This window comes from Garra rufa, chromosome 21, assembly GCF_049309525.1.
Source record: "Garra rufa chromosome 21, GarRuf1.0, whole genome shotgun sequence".
Taxonomy (NCBI): Eukaryota; Metazoa; Chordata; class Actinopteri; order Cypriniformes; family Cyprinidae; genus Garra; species Garra rufa.
In genome coordinates, this window is record NC_133381.1 from 32,083,913 (window position 1) to 32,091,618 (window position 7,706).

At 35.6% G+C, this 7,706-nt stretch overlaps 1 protein-coding gene across 1 annotated transcript in view; it reads left to right on the plus strand.

Moving 5' to 3' along the window:
- crim1 (cysteine rich transmembrane BMP regulator 1 (chordin-like)) overlaps positions 1-7,706 on the plus strand; it is a 172,717-nt gene that overhangs the window by 23,056 nt on the left and 141,955 nt on the right. The gene's annotated exons all lie outside the window — the stretch shown is intronic.

Below are 7,706 nucleotides of genomic sequence, written 5' to 3' on the forward strand. Positions count from 1 at the left end.
GATTGTAAAAAAGATCCTTGTGGTACTGAGACACTGGTCAAGGTTCTCAGAATTAATTAGGCACGTCCGTTAGCTTGAGAAGTTAATACTTAAACTATGACACATTGAGGAATTCAATTTTTGGCCAACCAGGGAGTTTCAATTCTTAACTCACAATTGTGTTTTATAAAGTCTGCAAGCCATAAACTTGCAACTTTGCAACTTGACTTTATTTCTCAGAATTGCAAGTTTTTATCTCACAATTCTGACTTTATAACTCATAATTATGCATTTATATCTCACAATTCTTAGAAACTCTAGCAACTCTGAAAAAAAAAAGGTCAGAATTGTGACTTTTTCTCAGAATGGGGAAATATGAACTTGCTATTGTGAGTTTTAAAGTCAGAATTTTGAGATAAAATGTACAATTCTGACTTTTTCTCAGAATTGCCTGATATAAACTGTGAGTCCAATTCTGAGGGGGGAAAAAGACTTCTTAGAGTTTATATTTCACAATTCTGACTTAATAACTCACAATTGTGTTATATAGTCAGAATTGCAAGAACTCGCAGCTTTGCGAAATATAAACTTTTTATATAGTTTATATCTCACAATTTTGACTTTTTTTCTCAGAAAAAGTGTAAACTTACAATTGCGAGTTATAAAGTCCAATTCTGAGGGGGGAGAAGACTTCTTAAGTGTTTATATCACAATTCTGACTTAATAACTCACAGTTGTGTGTTATATAGTTAGAACTGCAAGACAAACTCACAATTATCTCACAATTTTTAACTTTATAACTCAACAATCTAATAATTCTGAGGGGAAAAAAGTCAGAATTGTGACAAAAACTTGCAATTCCAACTTTTTTTCTCGCAAATGCGAGTTTGTATTTTGCAATTCTGATCTTTTTTTTCTCGCAAATGCGAGTTTGTATCTTGCAATTCTGACTTTTTTCTCAGAACTGTGAATTGCGAGTTATAGTCCTATTCTGAGGGGGACAAAGACTTCTCAGAGTTTATATCTCACAATTCTGACTTAACTCGCAACTGCGAATTTATATCTCACAATTGTTTTAATTACAATTCTGACTTTAGAACTCACAGTTACGCATTTATATCTCACAATTCTAAGAATTGTGAGTTTTTTTAACGCAGTTCTGAGAAAAAAAGTTCAGAATTGTGACATAAGTCGGAGTTACCTCTTTGTTATTTATTCAGTGGCGGAAACAGGCTTCCATACATTTAGTGTACTTGCAGCAAAGAAATATTTCTTTCAACATACACATGGAAAAAAGACTCTAAGGGCTTGTTTCAGGGTATCAAGCACATGTTTTTATGGTAGAGTGCTTTTGTCCATCAAACTTACAGGCTTCTCTGAATCAACCAAGACTTCTGAGGACGTGAGGTTATTCAAGGCAATTTTACCATCACCGTGAAATGACTGGGCTAAACGGTGGTAAGGGAAAGTACTGGAGCTCTTTTAGAGAGAGCCTGTATTTGAAATTAACATGGAGGTGAATGGTAGTCTTCCACTGATCCAGTTTAGACCCCTGACCTAGGTTGCAGTAATTCGGTAAGTGGATGAATGCACTACTTTTAGAAACTGTCGCTTGAAAGATATAACTTGAAATTTTGCCAGAGGTTCCTATGGAAGTAGAAAGCTTATTTGGTATATACTAATATATACATGCCACATCTGTGATCATATAATATAAAAGAAAACCTACAGTCAACAGTAGCAGGAAAAAGAAAGGGGGGATGGAAATATGTTTTTCATTCTATAGGAAAAGCATGCGTGTTCAAGAGAGAAAGTGAGCGTGAACAGGAAGTTTTGTTGTGTGGGACTCTGTTCTGCTGTTACTGTTGGTTTTCTCTGACCCAGCTCGGCCAAAGCACATTAAAGGAAATGCCAAGCATTCTTGCAGTAGAGCTGTGTCTCTGCTGCCTTGGCAGGATTACAGTGGAGAATATTTGTTCTGGGGAGCCGGCCATGCTAATTGCAGGCCCCGTTGTATGCAGGGAGAGAGCAGGCTCTCATGCCAAAAGCAACATGTTTCTGTTTTAACAATGTCCTGTTTTCAAAGACAGCGTGGGGGGTCGGCCAAACCCAAGAACGGAATGCCTGAAAGTACTGTACTTTGACTTTCCCTGTTGTCCCGTAGAGGCAAACGCAAAGGCATTCAACCGTTTGATGTGGAACATGGGCAGAGCTCCATGTGTGAGGGTGTGTGCACCATGAACAAACTGCTACTAGTTTCAAAACTGTATTCAGTTTTAAAGATGACTAAGGCTGGGAAATAGTGCTGAAAAATTATTAAAATATTTTTTTTTTCCTTTTGGACTGTATTCAATATACAGTACATAATACATATACACAATACTGATGTATTCGCTCTGAAATGGCTCAGAAGAGCCATCGTTTTAATCAAACAGTCACTGCTGATGATAAGATGCAAGAATTACAGTTTTAATGAAGTTCATTTATTTTATTAAATACTGTTATATTCTAGTGCATTTAATTCGAAATGTGCAGAGCTATATTTTCTAAACTTTGATTGTATTATATATTTTTTAGATATATTAATGATTCCCTGTTTTAGGTTCATCTAACACCAATTGAATGCTTTTACATCAGACAGCATCTTCAAAGGCAGCCGGACAGAGCACAGAGGAATGAAACCGAAAGCATGGGTTTCTCAAGACGTATTTTTAGAGTGAAAAACACTGTTTTTAACTTGGCATGACATCTTAAAAGTGCAGCTTGTGGCTACATGTTAAAAAAGGCCAAGAACGTTGATGCAACGGGCGTAACACGTCTCTCTGAATGTGTCTGTGGTGCTTTAAAGTGACTGAATTTAATTTTTAATTGAAATGAACTTTTTTTTTTGAGTATTTTTCTTATGCCAGCTGTTTGGGATCAGTAAGATTTTGCATGAGTTTTAAAGACATTTCTTATGTTTATCAAGGCTGCATTTATTTGACCAAAGTACAGAAAAAACTGTAATATTTTGAAATATTATTTCAATTTAAAATAACTGTTTTCTATGTGAATATATTTAAAATGTAATTTATTCCTCTGACACAAAGCTACATTTTCAGCATCATTACTCCAGTCTTCAGGGTCACATAATCCTTCAGAAATCTTTGTTGAAATATGCTGATTTACTGTATTATCAATGTTGAAAACAGTTGTTCTGATCAATATTTTTTTCAGGATTATTTAATCATTAAAAGGTTAAAAAGAGCAGCATTTATTTAAAATTGAAAGGTTTTATAACAATATACACTACTGTTCAAAAGTTTGGGGTCAGTCAATTTTTATTCTTTCTTTTTTTTGAAAGAAATTAATACTTTTATTCAACAAGGATGTGTTACATTTATATTTTGAATAAATCCTGTTCTCTTTAACTTTTTATTCATCAAAGAATCTCGAAAAAAGTATCACAGGTTTCAAAAAAATATTAAGTAGCACAACTGTATTAAACATTGATTTTAAGTCAGCATATTGGAATGATTTCTGAAAGATCATGTGACACTAAAGAATGGAGTAATGATGCTGAAAATTCAGCTTTCCATCAAAGGAATAAATTATATTTTAAAATATATTAAAATAAAAAACTATTTTAAATTGCTAAAATATTTCAGAATATTACTGTTTTTTTCTGAATTTTTAATTAAATAAATGCAGCCTTGATGAGCAGAAGAGACTTTTTAACAGTAGTGTGTGTGTGTGTGTGTGTGTGTGTGTGTGTGTATAATTTAGGTTTATTTAAATTATTACATATAGCCTTAGTTTTAGTACTGTAAGCATTAATTAATTATTTGTGGGGGCAAACTGTAATTAATCTCTGTGGTTTTTCAAAGGTCTGTAAAAATATCCACAGCATTCTTGCTGCGTGTTATTTTATCCTCCTCTGATTTTGGCAGTCGTAAATGTTTGAGGACAACTGTCTGTTCAGCACGAATGTGTTCTTCCTCTTCACAGGAGCCAAGATTTAGAGGCGATGCGGCTTTCGAAACTCGCTCACATCAATCTGTCCGGGCGTCTGGACACGCTAGACGTTGTGAGAACCAGAGTGCCGCCACATCGCAAACAGGTGTTAATAGGATGCGGCCCTGTCACATCTGCAGGGTCAGCTCTACTGCACGACATGAGCAGTTTCCCTTCTTTCTCCTGAGGCGGAAAATTAGCGCTGTTAATACCATTGATTCCGTCACCTTTGCCATGTGCAGTTTTCTGCCAGAGACCTGTCAGTCGAACTTCCTTTAGAGCTTAATGCCTTTAAAATCAAATCTTTCCATTTATTTTGTAAATAAATCTCGTTTGGGAGTTTAGTAGCATGTGAGCTGCCGTGGCCTTGTTGGTGACCATGACATCTTATCCTTCGGAAGCAGTTTTAGGAGCTTTGTGGGACTTACAATTAATTAATTGATTACAAGGTATTCGTAGAAGGGTCACCATTTACTGACTACTGATGGACTAGAAAGGTAAAATGAACATTTTGCTTAAACTTTCCAGCTTTTAAGATTTTTCATGTCTTCAGAAACTGTCAATATTGATGCCTTTGAATTTATTGACACTGACAGACTGTAAAGTGTGGTAAGACTCCCCAAAAATAAATAAATAAATGAAACGATAACCTGAAAATAGAATTCAAACTTTTGAATGTTGACAAAGGCAAAAAAAAGGGGGGAAAAATAAACTTTGTAAATCATAAAAAATATCTAGTTATAAATAAATGAATGAATGAAAAGTTAAATCATTGATATTAAAATAAATGATATTAATTGATTAATAACGTATGATATTTAAAAATATATATAAATATATGTATCAAATGTATTTAATGTAAAAGGGTGGTACAAATAAAAGAAATTTTGCTAAAATTTTCCATCTTAGATTTTTATCATAAGAAAATGAAATTGTAAAATTATCTATTTATGAATGAATGAATGAATGAATGAATAAAAAGTTAATAAATAAAAGATATTAAAATAAATTATATTAATACATTTATTACTCAAGGTATTTGAAAATATCTATGGAAATAAATATTGTTAAAATCTAAAAACAATAGCATTTATAAATTAATAACTTGTGATGTCAGCAATAAATGAATAAATAATTCAATCAATCAGTTAAAAGTTTTGGTGTATCAAATGAAAACAAAAAACTGTAAAAAAATGAAGTCGTAAAATTGTCTATAAATGAATGAATAAAAAGTTAATAAATTAATTGTATTAAAATAAATTATATTAATGAATTAGTAACTCATGATATATGAAAATATGTATGTAAATAAATATTGTTAAAATCTAAAAACAATAGCATTTATAAATTAATAACTAAAAATCTTGAAAGGTATTTTCAAAAACTCATGATGTTTGTAATAAATAAATGAAATTAAAAACTAAAAATATAATTAAAACTTTAATTAAAAAAAAAGAATAATTAAGAAAATAATTTCAAAATTAACAAAAAAAAAGTTTCATCAGGTTATAGTCGAACATGGAGGCCACCCCCAGCAGTGTTGTGACCCAGTCAGAGCTTTGGTGAAGCCCAGTGAACTACATTCCTCTGCAGTCCAACACCGCAAAAAAGGGCCAGTGTGCCCTTTGTGGTTAGAACAATGACAATCGAATTACATTATCTGAAATCACCATTAGCACAGTGGCCTCACTCCAATAATTAATCTGTTAACACCCTCACGGTCAGTCCCCAGCGGTTATTAATCAGCTCTCTCTGTTCACGGTATTGACAGCTCCGATGGTATGGAAGATTTCAAGCCTCTGACTCATGTAGGACAGGTCAGATGTTGACATGGCTCTCTCAGTCTGGTTCATCTCAGCTGATTGAGAGATTCTCGTCACATGCGGATAATCCTATCAACAGAGCTGCAGATACATCAGTGCTGCTACTTTCCAGTGATGGGTTTCATGGGGCAGTGTTTGGAGTACTGCACAGCTAGAGCTTAACATAAGTGCCACTTGTTAGAAGCATAACCTGTTCGGTGTGAAAGCCTATTAAATTCATTTCAAATTTCATTACTTAATTGATATAACATGCAGGGATCATGGAGATTTAAAGAGATAGTTCAGCCAGGAATGAAAAGTCTGTTATTAATTATTCACCCTTTTGTCGTTCCAAACCAGTAAGATCTTTGTTCATCTTTGGAACGCAATTTAAGATACTTTTTAGGAAATCTGAGAGCTTTCTGACCCTGCATAGACAGCAACACAACTAACTCGTTTAAGGCCCCAAAGGTTGTAAGGACATCGATAAAATAGTCCATGTGACATCTGTGGTTTAACCATCATGTAATGAAGCTACGAGAATACTTTTTGTGCACAAAGAAAACAAAAATAATGACTTTATTCAACTATTTCTATCCCTCAAGTTTCTATCAAAACTATCCCTTCAAAGCTGTTTAATTCAGACCTAACTGCTGAAAAACCCACTAAAACAAATAGTTCCAACTGTCATCTCTGAATGGATGAGCAACACTCGCATTGGCTGTAAAATGCAGATAAACATAAGCCTGTCTGCACATTTTATACTAGTGCACCATAAAGGTAACTGTTCACTGTAAAGTTGGGGTCACAGTTACAGTTGTTCAGTTGTTTTTCTCAGGAAAAAAGTATAATTAAATAACAAAGACAAGACTTGTTGGCAATCACAGAGATCCTGCAGTTGGCCACCAGGTTTGTACACATCTCAGGAGGGATTTTGTCCCGCTCCTCTTTGCAGATCCTCTCTAAGTCATCAAGGTTTCAAGGCTGACATTTGGCAACTCGAACCTTCAGCTGCCCTCACAGATTTTCTATGTGATTAATGTCTGGAGACTAGCTAGGCTACTCCAGGGCCTTAATGTGCTTCTTCCTGAGTCACTCCTTTGTTGCTTTGGCTGTGTGTTTTGGGTCATTGTCATGGTGGAATACCCATCCATGACCCATTTTCAATGCCCTGGCTGGCTTCAATGCCCTGGCCCTGACAGTACATGGCCCCATCCATCATTCCTTTGATGTGGTGCAGTTGTCCTGTCCCCTTAGCAGAAAAACACCCCCAAAGCATAATGTTTCCACCTCCATGTTTGACAGTGGGGATGATGTTCTTGGGGTGACAGGCAGCATTCCTCCAAACACAGCGAGTTGAGCTGATGCCAAAGAGCTCTATTTGGTCTCATCTGACCACAACACTTTCACCCAGTTCTCCTCTGAATCATTCAGATGTTCATTGGCAAACTTCAGACGGGCCTGTACATGTGCTTTGTTGAGCAGCGGGACCTTGCGGGCACTGCAGGATTTTAATCCTTAAGGGCGTAGTGTGTTACCAATTGTTTTCTTGGTGACTATGGTCCCAGCTGCATTGAGATCATTGACAAGATCCTCCCGTGTAGTTCTGGGCTGATTCCTCACCGTTCTCATGACCATTAAAACGCCACAAGGTAGGATCTTGCATGGAGCCCCAGACCGAGGGAGATCTCACCAAGCTGCTTGGCGATGGTCTTGTAGTCCATTCCAGCCTTGTGTAGATCTACAATCTTATCCCTGACATCCTTGGGCAGCTCTTTGGTCTTGGCCAGGGTGGAGTTTGGAATCTGATTAATTGATTGCTTCTGTTGCCAGGTGTCTTTTATACAGGTAACAAGCTGAGATTAAGAGCACTCCCTAAGATAGTGCTCCTTACCTGTATAAAAGACACCTGGGAGCCAGAAATCTTGCTGA